Genomic DNA, 20,125 nt, shown 5'->3' on the forward strand with positions numbered 1-20,125 from the left:
TCAGCGGTGAGGGGGAGGGTGTCTGACTGCCCTCAACATTAAATCGGGGCATGTTCTTCCGCAAGCTGCTGTGTATGGGGGTTTGTCCTCTGAAGAGCCCGTGCCATCAACTCCCATAGCCCTCCAGGGTAGGAGGAGAGGCGGACCCAGGCTGGGAGTGGGCAGGGGCCTGCGGGGCTGGTGGGCTCCTCCAGGCTGCCGGGAGGCTCCTCTCTGGGGATGGGACAACTTAGCATTCTCCCTTCCAGGAGAGCCTCTGTCCGAAAACACCCCACTCTGCTGCTCCTCTTGCCTGGGTGATTCCCTTGGCTGCGATTAATCCAGCTCATTCCACACAGTGACCTCTGCCCACCCCCACCCCCTGTCCCATCTCTCTGCTTCTCTTGCTTCCTGACAAGGTGGTCCCTCCACGGACCTGGGGTACAGGCAGGAGGAAGTGGCTCCAACCTGCTCCCATCAAGGCCATTGTGAGAAGGGGTAATTCTTTTCCTTTGTTCATTATTTTCAACTTCCCTTTTTTCCTAAGGCTTAGATTTTCTATATACAATCTCTTTCTCCCTCTCCTGTACATAATGAGCAATAAAGGAAATACATTTACTTGGAACAGTACATTAAAAGGGCGACTTAGATGGAAGCGCTAACCTGTGACAAAATATTTAATAAAGGGGCAGAAAGGATTTACATTTTGCTCTCTAAACACTGGAAAATAAGTGCCCTCAGTAATGAGCTTTCCAAATTGACAAGATGGCAAGGGCAAAACAAAATTTCCATGTGTCTGACTGACCCCTGAGGAGGTGAGTTATTATTAGCAAGCAAGAAGTTGCCAAAAAAAATGTGGAAAATATTGGATGACAAGTGATTGAAATAAGAAGTATTTTATGCAGATCAGCAGAAATATGCCTTAAGGAGATAGATGATAAAATTATATATATACTTTTCACTATAATTCAACAAACATTTATTGAGTGACTACTGGAGCTGACACTAGGCCATGCTTGGCCTTGAGAACACAAATAATAAGATCTGGGTTGTCCTAGCTCGGAACTCACAAGCTGGAAATGCGTGGGAGAGAATAAAGATCACAATAATTGCTACGACTCAATACGACCTGACAAGTGTTATATTAGCAATTTGCAGAAAGTGCTAGGCCTGCAGAGATTAATGAGGTGGGTGCTGGTGATCTGAGAAGCCTTCCCAGAAGAGGTGACATTTAGCTCTAGTATTTCAGTAGCCACAGAGGGTGAGAAGGTTATTCTGGCAAAGGAAACAAAACTTGCAGGTTAAGAGTACATGGCTGGAATGAAAGGGTTGGGGATTGGGATGGGTAAGAAAGAGCAGGACGATCTGAGTGATAAATTTATTTGCATATGCATTTATTCAGCAAGCTTTTAATGGGTGCCCAAGGAGGTAGGCAAATGCCAGGGTAGATGATGTGGGCTGTCCTTTTCCTGACTCACGTAATTGGGGAGAGAAATGGAAGATGGCAGTGGGACTGTGAAACAAACCGATCTGCTTGATTCTAGAAGGATTTTTATGGTATCCTAATGACACCGCTCTAGATAATCGTGAGCATTTCATTAAGCACCTCCTAAGTGCCACGCTGAACAGTTCTATTGTTGTTGATCCTCCCAACAGTCCTGCCTGATAGAGATTTCCTCCATTTACAGATATGAAAAGAGAAGCTCTGAGTGCCTGAGATTGCACAGTTTGTAATCCTTGAAGCTCGGTCTTGGGCAGGCATTGATCTCAATGCCTGGTAATTATAAAAGATGAAGAACAGCTGAATTTAAGTACTTGTCCACCCCAGCCCCTGCCCCAAATACCATCCCCGATACCTTGGGACTTCATTGGACTCTGACCCTGTGGGGGATCTCTGTCCCATCTGTGCAAGTGATTTATGTCTGTCTGCTCTTGCAAAGAGACCGGATGCTGATTACCTTGCTGAGCAAAGCTGCAGACTTTCCCTGCCCGGCCCTATCCCCATCCCCTCAAAGCAAAGATTTCCAATTACTGTTTTGCAGAAAATGTCAAAAGCATTATTCGACTATTCATTATCCCAGGTTTTGTAATTTTTCATATGTTTTTACTGTTATCTGCTAGCATTGAAAAAGACCAGCTTTCTCCTGTTAAGGGAGCTTAATTTGCAGAGCTGAGCAGTCTCCTATTATGTTCTTATCATCCTCTCCCTGTGGTAGGCAGAATGACAAGGATGACAAAAAAAAGAACCCAAAATATTTGAAGGCCTTCCTGAAAACCCACGAGACGGAAGGAGCAGAAGAGACCGGAAGAGACCGAGGCTCGGGTTCCCCGAGTGACTTGGCACAAGCCCAAGGGCAGATGGCCTTGGTTCTCAGTCCATGCAGCAGGGGTTCTTGGCTGCTGCTCCAGAGACCAAAGCCACTGCCCCAAGGCCAAGAGACTCGGCACCTGAAGATTTTCCTGCCTGAGGGGGCGCTTAACTGCGGAACTTAGCAGCTTTGAGGTGTCAAGAGGTGCCCTGGAAATTCTCATGCCAGCGCCAAAGTATTTTTGGCACCTCAAGGACCGGAGGCTAATTATGGCTTGGGGTGGGTGGTTAGCCCTTCTTTCTCCCATCTCCTTTGGCCTCTCTACCCCGTTTTCTACAAGGCACTTGCCATTTTTTCTGCATGCTACGTAAAGGGCTATGCAAAGGGAACTTCAAGTCCCCTAGCTCACCGTCTTCCACCTAGGTGGCGCCCCAAGTCCCGCCTCTATAGAAATTCTGGGCTCCCGTCTCCCAGGATCCCCGGGTCTGTGAATCCGGCGCACTGGGACTCCTGGTTCACACGGAGGGCGGCCCTGCCCTCGGGGGGGGCTCGCCGGGGAATCCCCGCCCACCTTGTCATTCCCGCAGGGGAATCCCCGCCCTCAGTCCCTGTCACTCCAGGAAGGGAGTTCCCGCCCCTCAAATCAACCGGAGGGAGGGAATCCCCGCCCATCCTGGAGGCGCCGTGAATCCCTAGCGCTGCGCGGCGCGGAGAGGCGGGCGAGGAGTGGGCTCCCAGCGCGGGAGCGTGCGGGCCCCTGGCAGGGGACGCCGTGGGGCGGTGACTGCGGGGTCCCGCGGAGCCGCGGGCGGAGCCGAAGCCGCCTGGGTTCGCGCCTCCGGCGGCTGCCGGCGAGCCGCGGCGCTGCAGCTCCCCGCAGGCGCGGCGGCGGCACCGGCACCGGTGGTGGCAGCCGCTCGGGGACAACCGGGCGGCGCCTGGGACCAGAGACTCGAGGAGCAGCGGGAGCCTCTGCCGAGCCGGGCGCAGGTGAAGCGACCGTCCCGCTACTGCAGGGACGTGGGACCCGGGATGGGCGGGTGTGTGTGTGTGTGTGTGTGTGTGTGTGTGTGTGTGTGTGTGGCGGGGGGGGGCTTGGCACCCTGGAGACCGTATGTGCCCGGGAAAGTTTAGTGACAAATCCGAGTGCGGGAATCCCAGCCGGGGTAAGGCGGTGGGTAGGGGCGCCCAGCCGGGGTCCCACTTTTGCGGCGCGAACTCCTTTCGCATCCGGCCGGGGGCGGGGAGGGACGCGGCGGCGGGGTGAGAGCCGGGCAGAGCCTGACCGCGACCCGCGGACCACCCGAGACGCACTGCCGGGGACACTCAGAGACAGGGCCGGGAACCCGTGCTGGGATGCGCGCCCTGGGCCTCCGAGCTCAGGTCCTGCCTTGGGGTCTGTCCACCCCTCTTCTTCCTCTCTCGCCCCCTCTCTGCTCCAGGAAGAGACGCGCCAAGTGCAGCCGGTGCGCCAAGATCAAGGGCGTCTTGGGGGCGGTTATTGGCATCTGCCAGGGAGATGGGGAATATATCTGTGGGGAAATCCTGCTCTCGCTCTGAAGTCAATTTCTTCCTCTCACCTGGTTTCCTCATGCCTCTTCTCTCTCTCCAAAGGGTTTTCTCCTCTTAGGCTTTGGGCTGATGGTCTTGCTCCTTGGAAAATCCATTAAGGCCCAAGGCTGAATTGAGTGGGGGAGCTTGGAGGGGCCCTGGCTGGAGTTTGCCAGAAGCTTGTTCTCAGCAGCTCTGATCTGGGCAGAGACCTTGAAGGGACACTAGAGGAGTGTGGAGAGGATGAGGTGTGGCACGGGTTGGTGGGGTGGCGGCAGGGACTGGAACCGCAGGCAAGAGGGCATTGCAGAGCTCCAGACCGGAGCTGGGGACTTGGAGGGAGGGGAGTTTGTTGGCGTCTGTCCCCCGCAGTTGGCCTGAAGCAAGCTCCCTCATCGGAGTCCACCAGAGGTAGAGTCCCTTAGGTGGCTGTGACTCCCTTGACAGATCACAAGGAAGCCACCGAAGGTGGTCCTTGAATGTGGCCACAGAAATGGATGTCCTGGATCTGCTGCCCCTTCCCCAGCATGCTGAGGTGTCAGGGCCTGGTATTTCTGCTGGGTCAGCTTTTCCTGTCTGTGACTGCTGGGTGGGGGTCAATTAGGTACAGGCTGGCAGGTGTGGCGTGGGAGGGCTGCTTGTGGGGGCAGACAAGAATGTCTCAGAACACACCCCTAGCTGTAGGTGGTTGTTCTGGCTTCATCGGCTCCTTCTTCCTTTAGGATGGGCCAAGGACTGCTGCTCAACTAATGCCCACATAGTCGGGGGGGGGGGGGGGGGGGGAGGGTGGCGGGAAGGGGTTGTAGGAGCAAGGGGATCGCAAGTACTGAAGAGGAAGCATCAGAATTGTAAAGTCTATAAAATGCATCTCCCTTGATGCAGTTAATATGCTCCTGGGAAAATACTGAATTATGCTTTCAATCTGTATCGTTGAAATTGATTTTGCACACTCTCAGGGTAGTTTACTATATAGGGAAACTTATGGTAATTTCTCTATTCATTTCAACCATTTTATTTTTGGAGTACCTCTGGTTTGCTGTGCCAGGGACTTAGAGGTTCCTGGGGATGCACACAGAAGAAAGAGGCTCCCTATTTGCTGTCAGTTTCAGTCTAGCAGGCGAGTCGAGATGAGCGTATGGAGAGCTACGATGCAAGCCAGTACATCTCTGGCATGTAGGAGGCACCCTCTTATTTATTGGGTGAAGGAATGAAGGGATGATTGAATGAGTCAAGTAGCTGAGGAATGGTCCAAGTAGAACATTTCGGGAGCGTAGAGGAGAATGAAATCTCCTTTTCGCTGAGAGGGTCTGAAAGGCTTGGCTGAGGAGACTGTGAATTCGCATGTGGCCTTTACGGAAGCCATGCCAGACGTGCAACTTAATTCTGCAGATCATAGAGAGATGTTTGGCATTTTTGAGCAAGCCCCTGTCATGATTAGATATGTGCTTTCAGACGGTTAATCGCCTAGTCTACTAAGAAGGTTGCTCTAATAGGAGGGGGAAGAGAGCTAATGAAGGTCTGAGCCATTGGTGCCAGGAAAGACTCTTCAGTGGACTTGAAGCATGGGAACTGGTTGGCTTTGGAGCAAGGGAAGAAACAAAGATCACTTGGGTTATGGGCATGAATACAGTTGACAGAAATAGGCAACAGTTTGGAATTTTAACCAACACACCAGAAGTCAATGTGCCTCCCCAAACTCCTCTCCTGCTCTGCTCCCCTCCTTCCCCCAACACACCCACGGACAAGCTACAGACCTCCTGACCTGCCTTGCTCCCTGCTCCTAGGAGGCCGTTTTGCTTGGGGGGAGGAGAGTGGGGGTCCTGGACTGTCCTTTCTTCCCTGATCCTCCTAATGAACTAATTCTTCAAGATCCAGCTCAGGGCCTCCTCCTCCGACTTCTCAGCTGCCCTCTCCTGAGAGCCGTGGGAGTCCTCTCTTTGACCACCATTCTGCTCCTACAGACCCCAGTTAGCGCACTCATCTTGCTGCCCTGGGCATGTTTCCCTAGGACCTTATCTTAGTCCCGGCCAGATAAGGTCACCAGTCACCTTCCAACTTCCTCATCTTCGACCAGGAGAGAAGCTGCTCCCTTCAGCCTGACTGGACTCTAGGGTGGCATCAGAACTCTGACTTGGAAGCATCAGGCCTGGCGGGCTGGGCAAGATTACTTGGAGCTGTGATTACAACCTCTGCCTAGACCATGTGGGCCTGTGACTGGGAGACATCCTTGTTGGAAGGAGGCCTCTGGCCCCTCTTACTGCACCAGCCACAAGGGGAAAAATCCCAAGAAGAGAACCCCCAAAAAAGGTCAGGACCAAACCTAAAGAGAGTGGACTCTCTTCAGGAGGACAGACTTGAAAATTCAGCAATTTTTAAGCTGTTCCTTCTGCCCTCGAAAGTGCTCCTGCGGTGCCAAGTGGGGTGCTGAGGACAGAGGGTTGTGTTTACAGGGGTAGGAAGAGCTGAGCAGGCAAGCCCCTGAGGGAGGCAGGTGAACAGCTGGAGGCAGGAGAGTCTGTGAAGGGCCAGCCTCCCAGGAGGATGATGGGAAAAGGCCCAAGAACAGTGTCGGAACAGGATGGGTCATAGAAGCCAGGCAAGGGATGAAGAGAGTGGTTGCTAGGGGAGTGCGGGGTGTGTGTGTGTGTGTGTGTGTGTGTTGGGGGGAGGGGCATGGTGAAACAGATCAATGGAGCCACAAGTTTGCCAGTTAAACATAATCCGGTGAGTATCTTGAGGGAGTGGTGACTTGAGGGATGGTTTATTCAGAAAGTTCCCCATTTCCTGCTCCCCAGCATGCTTGGTAAAAGCAAGGTAAGGGAGGGAAGAGGCCAGAGCTTGGGTTCAGAGCAAGGCCTTCCCTTGCTCTGCAGAGGTTGGAAAAGGTGCTAGAGAGAGTGCCTGCAGGCAGGGGAGGGAAGTAGCAGGTCTCGCTACAACTGGAGCGGGGCATCTGCTGAGAGCTGGGAAGGCCCTGCCCGAGCCGAGCCTGGGGCTGGCCCAGGAGAGGCTCAAGTGCTGCTGCCACCCGGCAGGTTTACTAGCACCTGGCAGGGTATGAGGAGACGAAATGGGAGGATACCTGAGCTGGGATCAAAGGCTTTGGCTGAAATCCTAGCAATGCTGAGAACGTCTCACTAAGCAGTTCCTATCAGATTTTGGAGCCTCATGTCCTCATGTGTAAACTTAGGACAATATCTATGTCCCAGGGTTTTATTAGAAGGAATCAGAAGAGGTACTGAGGTATGTATAGAAAGCCCTGGGGACAGCGCCGTTTGGTACCTAGTAGGCCCTTTGAAGGTGTGTTGAGAAATGAATAAATCACCCACTAAAGCCAGTGAGAGCCCAGCCAAATGTAAAAAGCAAATTTTTTTAGTAGACCCGATAGAGGCTCGCTCTCAGCTCTGGAGACTGCGTGGAACAGTGCAGTGTTTCGTGATGCCTATTACAGGTTCAGTGGACACACCTGTATTTTGCTTCCCTGTCCTTCGCAAAGCACAAGTGGCCCCGGCTCAAAGCAGGGAGAGCCTCAAGAGTTTCCTTTTCTTCTTTTTTTCTCTCCTCTCCTCTGTGGTTTGGAAGGAGGAGATGCATTTGCCCTTGCAAATTTGTGCATTTGAGGAAGCTGAGGCCTAGAAAAGCAGAGCACTTGGCCCCTTCTAGTAAAACTGGGACTAGGTTCCCAACCTATAATTGCTTGGTCTGGGGAACTGTCTTGTAATGACAATTGTGCAAAATGCAAGTGGCTGAGGGAGAATGAAAACTCTGCATGCCCTCTTGGCTTTATTACTGACTCTATGATTATCCTTGGAAAGATTAAATCCTCATTATCACTTATTAGGGAGAAGGGAGAAGAGGAGCACTTAATCTGATTCACTCAACCCTCAATAGATATGTGCCAAATGAAATTAAATTTGGGGGAAATGCTGAGAATGTCTTTTAAAGGAAGAGAAGTGTTAAAAATTTCTCTCAAATATTTAATTTATTTTCCATCAGGAAGTCTTTGTCTAGATTATATTGTCCCATGGGATTATGCATGAATGGCATAGAAAACGATAGGTCCGTTTACGGCATTAAAACATCTTGGTCTCATAATCTCTATAGTCTAGAAATGGTAAAAGAATGGAATTGGAATTGGGAAAGAATACATTTCCCATGGGTTCTGCCGTTTGGGGCAGAGGCAGAATTTGAAGCTAGGTAGGGTGTCTGATTCAGACTTGAATTGTCTGTGTTATAAAGAGCTCCGCATTCTATTTACAAATGTGTTCAAGAAAACACTGGGAGCATTTACGGTTTGAAAACTCAATAGTTGAAGAGGCCCTTTGTGGTCTGATAAGGCGGCTGAGCTGAGAGATGGCTTGTTAAGGCAGTAAGTGTGGAGAGAAGACACATTGGTCTTTTAAGTCTCTCCAGCTCCGGGAAGAGGCCAGCCCCTGGCCGTGGCCTCTCCCGGGTGCCAATAGCATCCTCTCCACCCTACACTCTCGAATGGGGCCGGGAAACAGTCCCGGGGGAGCAGTCCTGGCTTCTCACTGCATGCATCACCTACATGAATCCATTCTGAGTCAACAGCAGTCTGGGCTATTAACTTGCAGAAAATCAGAAACCTAAGAATTAGCTCTGTTTATGAAGCAATCTAATGAGACTAGATCGCATTGAACATCTGGCCAATTCAGTTATTCTTGGATTATTTGTTTTTAGGTTACAAAGTGGTTTTGTGTCTCATAAACCCTCTAGGACACTTGCAGAGATTTTGGAGAAGCAGGGTTGGGGGTATGGATTTCACAGGAAAGAAGACTATTTTGTACACACCGCCTTTGCAAGCTTCCAAGAAAATAGTAGCAAGGAGATAAGGGGGGACCTTTGTCATCCGAAATGCCTAGATATCCACCTGAGGATCAAAACTCACAATGGATTTGCAAGTCCTTGAAAAAGCCTAGTCCAATCCCCTGCCTGCAGGTTGAAGTAAATTCAGCTCATTCCAGATAGAATATTTGTGCTTTAACAGCATCCCGGGGAGGGGCTTCTACAGATCGTTTGGCCCTTAACAGAATGATGACTCAAACTGAGTTTCTTGAGGTGTTTAAACAGGAGAAATGGATTTGAGCTGAGCCACTCTTGGTCTTGTTTTTACCACCACCTGGATACCTCGAGTCCCTGGCCTCAGAAGCACTGGGCTTCCTAATTCTGACATCTCAGTGGACCCATCCCGGTAAAACAAACATCTCTCATCCTGGCCTCAGAAGAATTTGAGCATCCTCCTTTGCCAAAAAAAAACAAAGCTGGCACTCACGCAACACAGAGGCCCTGCCCAGTAGCAGGGCCATACTTACCCTGTGGCCATCCAATGATGGTTCCCCGTCTGAGACCTGTCTGTTGAGAGAACAGAAGTGCTGTGAGGAAGGATGGGAGAGAGAGTAATTTTGGACTCTGGTGTACTCAGGAGAGTGTGGGGAAACTGGACAGCCTCACAGGGAAGGTCTCTGGGCATCCAGAGGAAGGCAATAGAAGGAGAGAAGTTTTGCTCTCCTGGAGGCTTGTGTGACGCAGTCGTTCATCATGAGATCTTGGTATACTTGAAGGGTGGGGACAGCATAGAATAACATCAACTCTAAAGCTCCTCCACCAAAGAGCAGCACTTTTCAGAAGGTACTGCCAGGCGAGGCCAGCTTGTCCAGTTTACCCAAGCCAGGATATCACTGTAATTCTGATATTCCACAAGACTCTGCTCTTGGAGAGCAGAGAAACAACTGCGTTTCAGGTGAAGCCAAACTATCTTGGGTTCAAACAGCCAGTAATTCCCTCACCCCCCAATAGTGTCAGTGACGCCAGAAGTGAATTCAGTAATCTGACCCCTCCAACTCGTGCATACCCAGTGGTTCCTGGCACAACTTATAGTTGCATGCAGATGATCAAAATGTAGTCACAAATTCTCTTCAAGACTATGCACAGTTCTTTTTCTACGTGGACGTGAGAATGGAGCCAGGTTTAATAAAGCAAGATGTCAATAAACTCTTTACATTTTTGAATGTTGGCCAGTGGATGCTTATAAACAGTCTGATTTCAGCTGTGCTTAAGTTGGATCCCCCCCCCTTCCCCATTTTGGCACAGTGTATTTTATAGAGATTTGGGTAAAACTAGATTGTGCTGCATGAGTCTCCTGGTGAAGAAAATTAACTTCCAAGGCTAAAGGAGCCATGAAAATATTATTACAAAATCACTCAGCATGCAGAATTGGCATAGCTTTCCACTGCCCACCCTCCCATCCCTTACCCAGCACTGGTCACTGTTATTCCCAATATCATTAGGCAAACGAACAGACAGCTGTCCCCAGAAAATGCACTTCATGTGTCCTCATCAGCAGGGATTCTCATGAGGGAGCAGGCAGTGAGATGGCAGGAGGAGGGGAAGGTACTGGAAAGCATTGCATTAACCTCTCTCTGGACCTCCTTCTCATTTTTCAAAACCTGAGCAGATGCAAGGCTTATTTATTCCTTTACTAGTGGCTCCTGAGGAGCAGAGTTCAGCAATTTTTGGCACCTGGGAGATACACATAGCACCCGAGTGTCCTTCCCATGCCTTGAGCCTTCACTTGCTTGGCTTCCTGGGCTCCCTCTTTACCATCAGGATCTCTAATCTTTAAGACCGAGTGCAGTGTCTGGAACATCTGGAAAAAGTTAAATTGTTTGCCTGTTCACTGCTTGACAACCACTGTTCTGGAAACTTTACTTGTATTAATTCATTTAACCTGATGAGGTGACTACTGTTAAAATCCTGTCTTCATTTCCCAAGGCCACCATAACTAATTACCACAAACTTGGGGGTTCAAAAAACCCAGAAATTTATTCTTTCACAGTCTGGTGGGCAAAGTCCAAAATCAAGGTGCACTCCCTCTGTAGGCTTTAGGGTAGGGGTTCTTAACCAGGGCCCAGGAGCTTGAATTGAAATTAAAAAAACCCAAAACATTCTTGTGGGGACGTGTTGGTATGGGTGTGATATATTTATTAAACAATACACAGTATAGTATGGACTTAGGAAGTGGTCTGTAGTTTTCACCTGACTGGCAAAGGGGTCTGTGGAACAAAAAAGATTACGAACCCCTTCTTTAGGGGGAGAATTCTCCTTTGCTTCTTCCAGTCTCCGATGGCTGTTGACATTCCTTGTGGCTATGTCACTCCAATCTCTGTCTTCACATTGCCTTCTCCACTGTGTCCGTGTCTTCTCTTCTGTCTGTGTGTCTTTCCTTTGTGTGTGTCTTGTAAGGACACTTGTCAAATAGCATCATCATCTTGAGATCCTTAATTACATCTGAAAAGACCCTTTTTCCAAATAAGGTCATATTCACAGGTTCTGGGACATGGACACATCTTCTTGGGGACCACCTTTCAACCCTCTACACAACCCCCCTCCCCCCATTACCCCCTCCCCATTTGCACATGGGAGCATGCAGGTACAATGTGGTTAAGCAATTTCTCCAGTGTTATCCAGCTGGGAGTGGCAGAGACAAGCAATTTGGCCCCAAGCTAGCATTCTTGACCACTGCTCTCTACTGCCTCTCAGTAAATAGGTTCAATGATTGTTTATGGAATGCATGGATGGAAGGATGGGTATGTAGATAGATTGATAAAAAGATACTGGTAAACAGCACTTGGCCAATATTCTCCGTCCTGGTGTACTGAAAATAATAACAGCTAATATTCATTGTTTTATGATGTGTGTCCCAGGCCATTGACCTTAGGTCCTCTTCTCTAGCTTTTCTCCTCTCCCTAGGAAATCTCATCTGTTTCAAGGCTTTACCTACCATCTATATGACTTGTCTCCCAAATTTCTTTCTCTAGCTCTGACCTCTCCTCTCTGCTCCAGACTCATGTGCCCCACAGCCTACTTGACGTCTCACACGAGTACGTAATAGGTATCTGTTTTAGTTTGCTAAGGGCTGCTAAGGCGAAAATACCTGAAATGGGTTGGCTTTTATAATGGGAATTTATTAGGGTAAAACTTTACAGTTCTGAGGCTGTAAAAATGTCCAAATCAAAGCATTATCGGAGATACTGTCTCACCAAAGGTCGGCTGCTGGTGATCCTGGACTCCTGCCATGTGGCAAGGCAAAATCGCAGCGGGTCTCTGCCTTCTCCTCCAGGCTCACTTCCTCCCTGAGCTCAGCTGTGGGCAGTCAGGCATATGGCTGGTCTCCAGCTTCGGCCTCTCTCCTCAGCTTCTTGGGGTTTCTCTTTCAGCAGCTGTAAGGGTCCTATCTCACATGGCAGGGTAAAATGGCAGCTCTCTTTCTCCTTGTGTCTCATCGTGTTTCTCCCATTTATATAAGACTCTGGCAAGAGGGCTGAGACCCACCCTGGGTTACGCCTCACTGAAGTACTCCAATCAAAGGCCCCCAACTGAATTCCATCCAATCAAAGGGTCTCACACTCACAGAAATGGATTAACCCCAAGAACATAATCTTTTCTGAGACTCACAGAAAACTTTAAACTGTCACAGCATCTCAAACCTAACAGGATCTTTCTTTCTCAGGCTTGTTCTTCCCTTCCCAATCTACCACCTCAGTAAATGGCACCACCATCCCCTGAAAGGCTCATTCCCCAAACCTAGAAACTACCCTTCATTCTTCTCATTTCTGCACACCACATAACCAAATCCCTGGGTAAGTCCTGTTGGCCCTTCCTGCAGGATCCCTTCTGGATACTCCAGGCTGCCAGCCTCATGCAGGTCACCCCATTTTGTCCCTAGACCTCCTGAGGGAGCTCTTGACCCCTGGCCCTTTCTCCTTGGGGCAGCCAGAGAGACCCTTTAAAAACACAAATCAAGTCATATCACTCCCTAGTTTTAAAACTGGGGATTTGAATGTGGTCCAGGTCCTTACCCTGATCTGCCTCTAGGATAACTTCCTCTGTTACCACTCATTGTCCTCATCTCTGCCCATACACACTGCCCTTCTTTCTGTTTTGAAACACGTCAAGCTCTGTCTTGTAGCAGGACCTTTCCTCTGCCTGGAAACTTCTTCTCCCAGACCTTCACAGTCCTTCTTCTTATGACCAAATAATCTAAAATGGCTGCCCCCCAGGTGCCTTCCATCTCATTACCCCTGTTCTATTTATAATAAAATCTTTATTATTATTATTAGAGAAGTTGTAGGTTTACAGAAAAATCATGTGGAATAAGTTTTGCCTTGTTTGTTTATTGTCTGACTTACCTGTTGGAGTGTGAGCACAATCAAAGCTCTTGGCACTGTATCTCCAGTACCTGGCATGCAGTAGGCATATAGTAGACATCTGATGACTAAATTGAACACTAAATTCTAGACACTGATCCCATTCATCCTTATTTTTTCGTACGAGCAAACCCACACTCAGCAAGGTTAAGTTACTTGCCTGAGGTTATACATCTATTGAGAGCAAAGATTTGAATCCTGAATTCTCTAACTCCTAAGCCCATGTTCTTAAATGCTATTCCATATACAATCTCTAAAAAGGCAGGAACTGCCAAGTATCCCTAAAGTCCCTATAGAGCTCTGAGTTTTCTAATTAATTTTCCTTTTCATAAACCTAGGGCACAGATTATTAAGACACAGGGAAAAAATATATGTAGACTCCAAATATACTTTTTCTCTGAAAAGTTGGCCTTGGGACTTAAACTTGAAAAGTTAAGAAAATTCATCTCTTCTCCATGCTGGATCTTTACGGCTCAAGACTTTCTCTGATCCATCCTGAGATTTGATGGCTCAAACCCACTTCCTTGAACCTTTAAAGGAACGGCAGAGGTGAGCAGTTTGAGTTCTTACGTGCTAAGGTAGGATTTATTTACGTTCAGAGGAAGCCCTGAGGTCTTCACCTTCCTGGTTTCCCTTGCACACCAACACTTTTCTGTCGCTTGGTCTTTTCTGTCTCCACATCTCTTCCCAATTGTTAGAATGTAGGGGTGAGAATCTGGACCCCATTTTTTAGACTGTTTGGTAGCAAGACCCCCTTCTGACTGGATCATTACTCTACCTCCAGCTTTGGACCAGTCATGGAAGAGGCGAAAAGAGCGGTTCTTGCCAGGTGTTGGGCCTCATAGGAGCCTCTGCCAAGGTTACAGACTGGGGAGAATGAGAAAGTAGCTATTTGTTCCTTTCCCTGTTACTGGACTTCCTTTTAAAAATAACTTCCATCTTGAGAATTACATCAGCATCCAGGTAAATAAACATCCAACAAGAAACTCTTACATTTCAGGCAAATGGTAATTATGAGACTGGCCCAGACCCACAGATGTAGGTTGGGATTTCATAGAAAGGGCTATGGTGGCTGATGAGCGTATCTGGCCAATATAGCTGCTTTCCTGCTGGAAGACAGAACTCTTGACCATTTCCTATGTCAGCGCACCGCCTCTGCTGTCATGAGTAGGGTTTACTATGGTAACCAGAATGCCACCCAGAGGGTCATGTATGTAAAAAGTCTTACTCACTCATAGTCTCCTTAATTTTTAGTAAAAACCAAAGAGGGGTTGCTCATTGTTCCTGCCAACAGGTAGGTGGGCTGTCACAATGGAACCTGCGATGAATTGTGTGTGTACAGTTCTGATGTGGAATATTCCCACCCACCACAGTTTTCATTTGTTGGATCAAGAAGTGGATTTCTGGAATTCCATTGGTTAAAATCTGTGCTGCAACCAGTGCAGTGCAGGGATTGGACTTACTCATTTTTATACCACTTTCTCAACTGCTAGTCACCCATCGTCATCTTGACACAGCATGTAAGCTTTGTCAACAGTGGTGTGCCTGCAGATAGGAGGTGGAGAGTTTCTCATAAAGCCACAGAAAATGATGGAGGCTCAGCAAACATTTGAAGGAGGTGGCATTATTCTCTCTGCATGACACTTAGTTCTCTCCTATAAGAGGATGTACTTTGTCCTCACTGCACCCACATCATCTTTTTTATGCTTTTTCATTCAACTAACGTTTATTTAGCACTACATAGAAATATGGATACACTTCATATTCTTTGAATGAAGAATAAAAATAATAAAAAAATATTGCCTTGAGTGAGATTTCTATCACATTGTTTTAACTGTCTTCTGGGCCAAGGGGAGAAACAATGGAAAAGTATTGTTTTAAGAACCTGGTGAGCCTCCTGAACCTCACTTTTCCTGGGAACTTGGAACTGGCTAAGAACCCCCTTGAAAAAGATATGTCTAGGCCAGAGTGAAATCTGGGTTTGTAATATTGTGCTCTATCACCTGTGGATTTTGGTTGGGGATGTGAACTGCAATCTAAGGTGAATCCAGAACTTCTGCTTAAGTTGATGTCTGCTGTGGGTCAGAAACACTAGACGGGAAAGTTCTCTCAGGCTGAGACCATATTGTGTTTGATGCTGTGACTCAAAATACATACTGTCTGGACCATAGTGGGCCCTTGATGAAGGTTCTCCTACCACCCACCCCTGTACCTCCCCCCGCACCCTGAGATGCCTCCCTTGTCTGTTTGCTTGTTGTTTTTGCTCATTGTTTGTGCTTGTTGTCTGGTCATTGTTTTTGTTTTTCCTTGATTGTCTGTTTTTTTTCCTTTAGGAGGCACTGGGAACCAAACCCAGGACCTCCCATGTGGGAGGCAGGTGCTCAATTGTTGGAGCCATACCTGCTCCCTGTTCGTTTTTTTTTTTTTTTGCTGTTTGTCTGCTCGTTGTTTTTTGCTTGTTGTCTTGTTTGTTGTTTTTGCTCGTTGCCTGCTCATTGTTTGCCCTCTTTAGGAGGTAACAGAAATCAAACCCGGGACCTCCCATATGGCAGGTGGGTGCAGAACTGCTTGAACCACATCTGCTCCTTTGATGAAGGTTTTTATTTATCTCTTTTTTAATGTTTTTTTGTTTTTTTTTTATTTTTTTAAATTTTTATTTATTTCTCTCCCCTTCCCCCCACCCCACCCTGGTTGTCTGTTTTCTGTGTCTATTTGCTGCATCTTCTTTGTCCGCTTCTGTTATTATCAGTGGCACAGGAATCTGTGTCTCTTTTTGTTGCGTCATCTTGTGTGTCAGTTCTCCCTGTGTGCAGTGCCATTCCTGGGCAGGCTGCACTTTCTTTTGCGCTGGGTGGCTCTCCTTACGGGGCGCACTCCTTGCGCATGGGGCTCCCCTACGCCGGCAGGGCACTCCTTGTGCGCATCAGCACTGCGCATGGGCCAGCTCCACACGGGTCAAGGAGGCCCCGGGGTTTGAACCGCGGACCTCCCATGTGGTAGACGGATGCCCTAACCACTGGGCCAAGTCCGCCGCCTCGTTCGTTTTTGATGAAAGTTTTTAAATGAAGGAAACCAGTATTAGAGCAGTAGGTCTGGGTGGAACAGACCTAATCAGGTCACAGAGGTAATCATAGGAAAATCAGCTAATCCAGGAAGATCACCATAGTCAGAAATGATTGTACCCTTCAGAAATGTGTAATCTAGTGGGGGCGGTAGGAAGTCTGGGGCAGCATTAGATATGAGGTAGGCTATGTTGGACCATGAATCTTCCACTTGTCACACTGATCATTTATTAGCACCACGCTCTAACCAACTGAGCTAACTGGCCACGGTCATAGTGATCATTTAGATGGTTTCATGAACTACCTAAAGAACATCACACTTTTGCTACCCTGTTCATTCTTTCAATAAAGCAAGCATTTTTGTGACCTACTGTCTGTTAGGCCCTTAGATCCCAATTGGGAAGACAGATATCAATATACGTTCAAAGCTGAGTCCAGAAAAAGTGGCTCTACACTCTGCTCTATATCACAAATTGCTCATATCAAGGTTGCCATGGATGCCCAAACTGCTAAATCCAGTTCTGGGGTTCTTACCTGACCCCTCAGAGCATTTGATGCAGTCTGCCCTCCCTTATCCTTGAAATGCTTTCTTCCCTTGTGCTTTGGACACCATGCTGTCTGGGCATTCCCCATGCGCTAGCCAGCATTCCTTGCCGGTCTGCAGAGCTGCCACCTCTTCTCTCCGACCTCTTAATTCTGGGTGCCCCACAGCCCAGTCCTTGGACTTCTGGGTTTTCTTTCCACGTTTACTACCTGGGACATTCAGTTTCCTGGCTGTAATGTAAGCTAAGAACTCCCACCAGTATCTCTTCATTGAGTACTTCATTGTGTCCCACCAAGATCTCATTCTCTATAACCTAAGAACTCACACCAGTACCTCTTCATTGTGTACTGCATGCATGCATAATCACCTATGTGATGCTTCCTCTGAATGGCAAATGGTCATTCTCAGACTTTGAAGTCTAAATCTGAATTCCTGATTCCCAATCCTGGGCCTTCCAGATGCTCCTCTCTGGTTCATTCTTTAAAATATATCCAGAAACTGAATATTGCATGTCACCTCTCTCCTCATCCAAGCAACCCTCATCTCTCAACTGCACTATTTTAAGAGTTTCCCAACTGCTGTCGTCCTTCCCACCCCCCTGCCCCCACGTCTATTCTCAACATAAGTCAGATCATGTTTATTTGGTACCCAACGTAGCTTCCCAACCAGCTCACTCAGCATATAAGCCAAACTCATTATGTAGCCTTTCAGGCCCCCAGTGGTCTCCCCCTCCTCCTTGCCCTTACCTCTCTGACTTCTGCACGTTCATTTTGCTCCGGCCATTGCACCTGCTCTTCCCTCTGTCTGGAAAGCTCTTCCTTCATGTAGCTGAGAAGAGTTGCTCCCCCACTTCCTTCAGGTCAAGATTGAACTGGCACCTGCTCAAGTAAAGTCTGGCCACCCTATTCCAACATTGCAAATTCCACTCTGAGACTTCATAACCCCCCTTTCAGTTTTGTTTTCTCCTTAGCATATTGTCTTTTTAAAAAAACCATATCATGTATTTTAATTAATTTGTTTTTCTGTCTGCCCCTCCCCATTACAATGGAAAATCTAGGAGGTTTTATCCCCCCTCTCTGTTTTGTTCTCTTTTGTATCATCAGCACTTAGAACAATGCTTGGCATATTGTAGGCGCTCAGGAAATAGTTGTTGAGTGAATGGATTAGAATCTCTAGTGTTTTTAATTTAAATACTGTTGCCCCAGACTGTGATTTAATTGGTACGAGGTATAGCCCAAGCATTGGCATTTTTTGCACATCCCCAGGTCATTCTAATGTGGAGCCAGGGCTGAAAATCACTGCTTCCAGATCTGAATTCTGCATTGTTTTTCTCTGTCTTGGGATTTTTACCTCTGTGGGCTATGCTGTTGCATTCTTCTCCAACATTAATCTCCAAACTTCAATTGCAGTGGGTAATTTTAATGGAATTTGTACTTATGTATAATAGTGCATTATGGTATTGATCTGAGCATTTTGTTCGAGGGGTTGTAGAATGTCTTGAACATTTATCCCTGCCCGACCTTGGCTGAATTTTGTTAGGGAAGCACAGTCCCCCCTTCGCAACCTAAAGTGTTTTCTTTATTAATTTCATGGTTGAGCTTTCAGACTTTTCTCTTTATATTTGAAAAGTGAGAGGGGATTTGGATCCAGCTAATAATAAACTCTTGCCTAAATAGGCTATATACATGTACTCCACACTGCCCACTCAAAATGGCCACCTGCCCGTTGTCTAAATTCTGTCCATCCCTTAAGGCCCAGGCGGAGGCTCATTCCCTTTGCAAAGTCTCTCCCACAATGGCCACACACACTGCCTGGCGCATTCATTTGGCATCCAGCACATGCTGCTTTGATTGGTGAGCCTTTCTGTGTAGATCATAAACTCTGAGGGCCCTGGGCCACACCTTCCACCCCGTGTGTCCCCGTCAGGAGGCAGTGAACTGTATTTATTGATTGGCTACACTCTTCTTGTTTAAGGTATTGGCAACTTCTAAGGAGCCTTGCTTAGGGGTAGGGATGTCACTCAGCATAATTAGGAATTATACCCTTCATCAACACCTTGACTTACCATTGATCTGTCTCCTTATTCCATGATGTTTTGTCTTTTTTTAAGCATCTGAATACATCATTTATAAGATGTAAAATCCCAAGATGTCACTACCCTGTTTGAAAATGAGGTACTCAGGAGCGCTCAGGTACAGTCACCCTCTTGGCTTTATTTTCAAAATCAGAGTTCAGGAAATTAAATCCAAACTTCTTTTAGGGCTGCTGTGAGGAAGCTCTGAGACAAAGCAAGCCCTGCTTTATAGGGGCGCCTCTCCCTGCTTTATCTGAAGTGGTGGCTTTTCTCTTATAGCCTCACTCTTGAGTTAACATCCTTCATTTCAGCAGCTTGGGAGACCAGATAACCAGGTAAACTGGAGTGAAAGACAGATTTAGAAACTAAGTTCTTAGCCCCTTGGTGGCCTTTTGAAGCCTTTGGCTTGGGGAAAAGTGATGTCATGGTGAGACAGGAAATGTTATAAAGCTGTAAAATGTCATAAACCGATTTCCATCTGGTTGTCGGTGTATACAACCCAGCAAAGAAAAGTGCACTGTGTTTTCATCCAAAGGGATAAGGTTACTAGCTTTCATGGGAAAGCTGTTGACATAGCATATCTGGACTTTTCAGGTCTTTTGATGCTTCTTGGTGATATCTTTGAGAACAAGATAGAGAAATGGGGACTGGGTGGGGGCAGCACACCGTGATTTGTAGCTGATAGGCTAAATGCTTGCACAGAAGGGGTTGAGGGGTTGGTGTCCATCCAGAGAGAGGCTCTGGTAGTGAGGATCAGGCACAGTCCTGCCTTTGGGTCCCTTCTGCCCCTGCTCAGTGCTTTTTCCCACAACCTGAATAAAGACCTGGATGGCATATGAATCCCATTTACTCATGACCCAGATCTGGGCAGCATAGTGACCTCATTTCACACCAGAATCTAAATAGACTTTACAGCAGAGGCCAAGTCTTGCAAGAGTCAACAAAGGGGCTTAAATTAAGGTCCTATGCTCATGTTTGAAAGACAAAAAAAAGCAACAACTGCATCTTATAGGATGGTCAGGAATTTATTTTAACAGCAGCTTTTATATAAAAGGTTTAAGCATTTCATTTGACTATATAATCGATGAAAAGCAACACTGCGATATAACCATTTAAAGAGCTAAATAGTGTTAGCCCTCTGCAGTAGTCCCACAAGTCTAGACTATTGTGTGCTGTTCTGGGCAACCCATGGCATAAATGACATTTCTAGAGGCATCCGTCCAAGATGGAGGCGGTTAACGGGGAGAGATTCACAGGAAAGACGATAACTGCCTTCCAGGTCCTTCCCTTTCCAGCCCATACTCCATGGACCATCACTTGATCTGCTCCTTCGCCAATATTCTGACCTCCCTTATCTCCTTTCCTTGTTGCTGCCCCCA

At 47.6% G+C, this 20,125-nt stretch overlaps 1 protein-coding gene across 1 annotated transcript in view; it reads left to right on the forward strand.

Annotated features, from left to right (window-relative positions):
- The first annotated feature begins 3,138 nt into the window (after positions 1–3,138).
- The window catches only part of PDZD2 (PDZ domain containing 2), a 432,190-nt gene continuing 415,203 nt past the window's right edge, over positions 3,139–20,125 (forward strand). The window contains exon 1 of the mRNA XM_058307486.1: positions 3,139–3,278. The gene's annotated coding sequence lies outside the window, so the exon portion shown is untranslated. The remainder of the gene's footprint in view (positions 3,279–20,125) is intronic.

This window comes from Dasypus novemcinctus, chromosome 2 (genome assembly GCF_030445035.2).
Source record: "Dasypus novemcinctus isolate mDasNov1 chromosome 2, mDasNov1.1.hap2, whole genome shotgun sequence".
NCBI classification, from domain to species: Eukaryota; Metazoa; Chordata; class Mammalia; order Cingulata; family Dasypodidae; genus Dasypus; species Dasypus novemcinctus.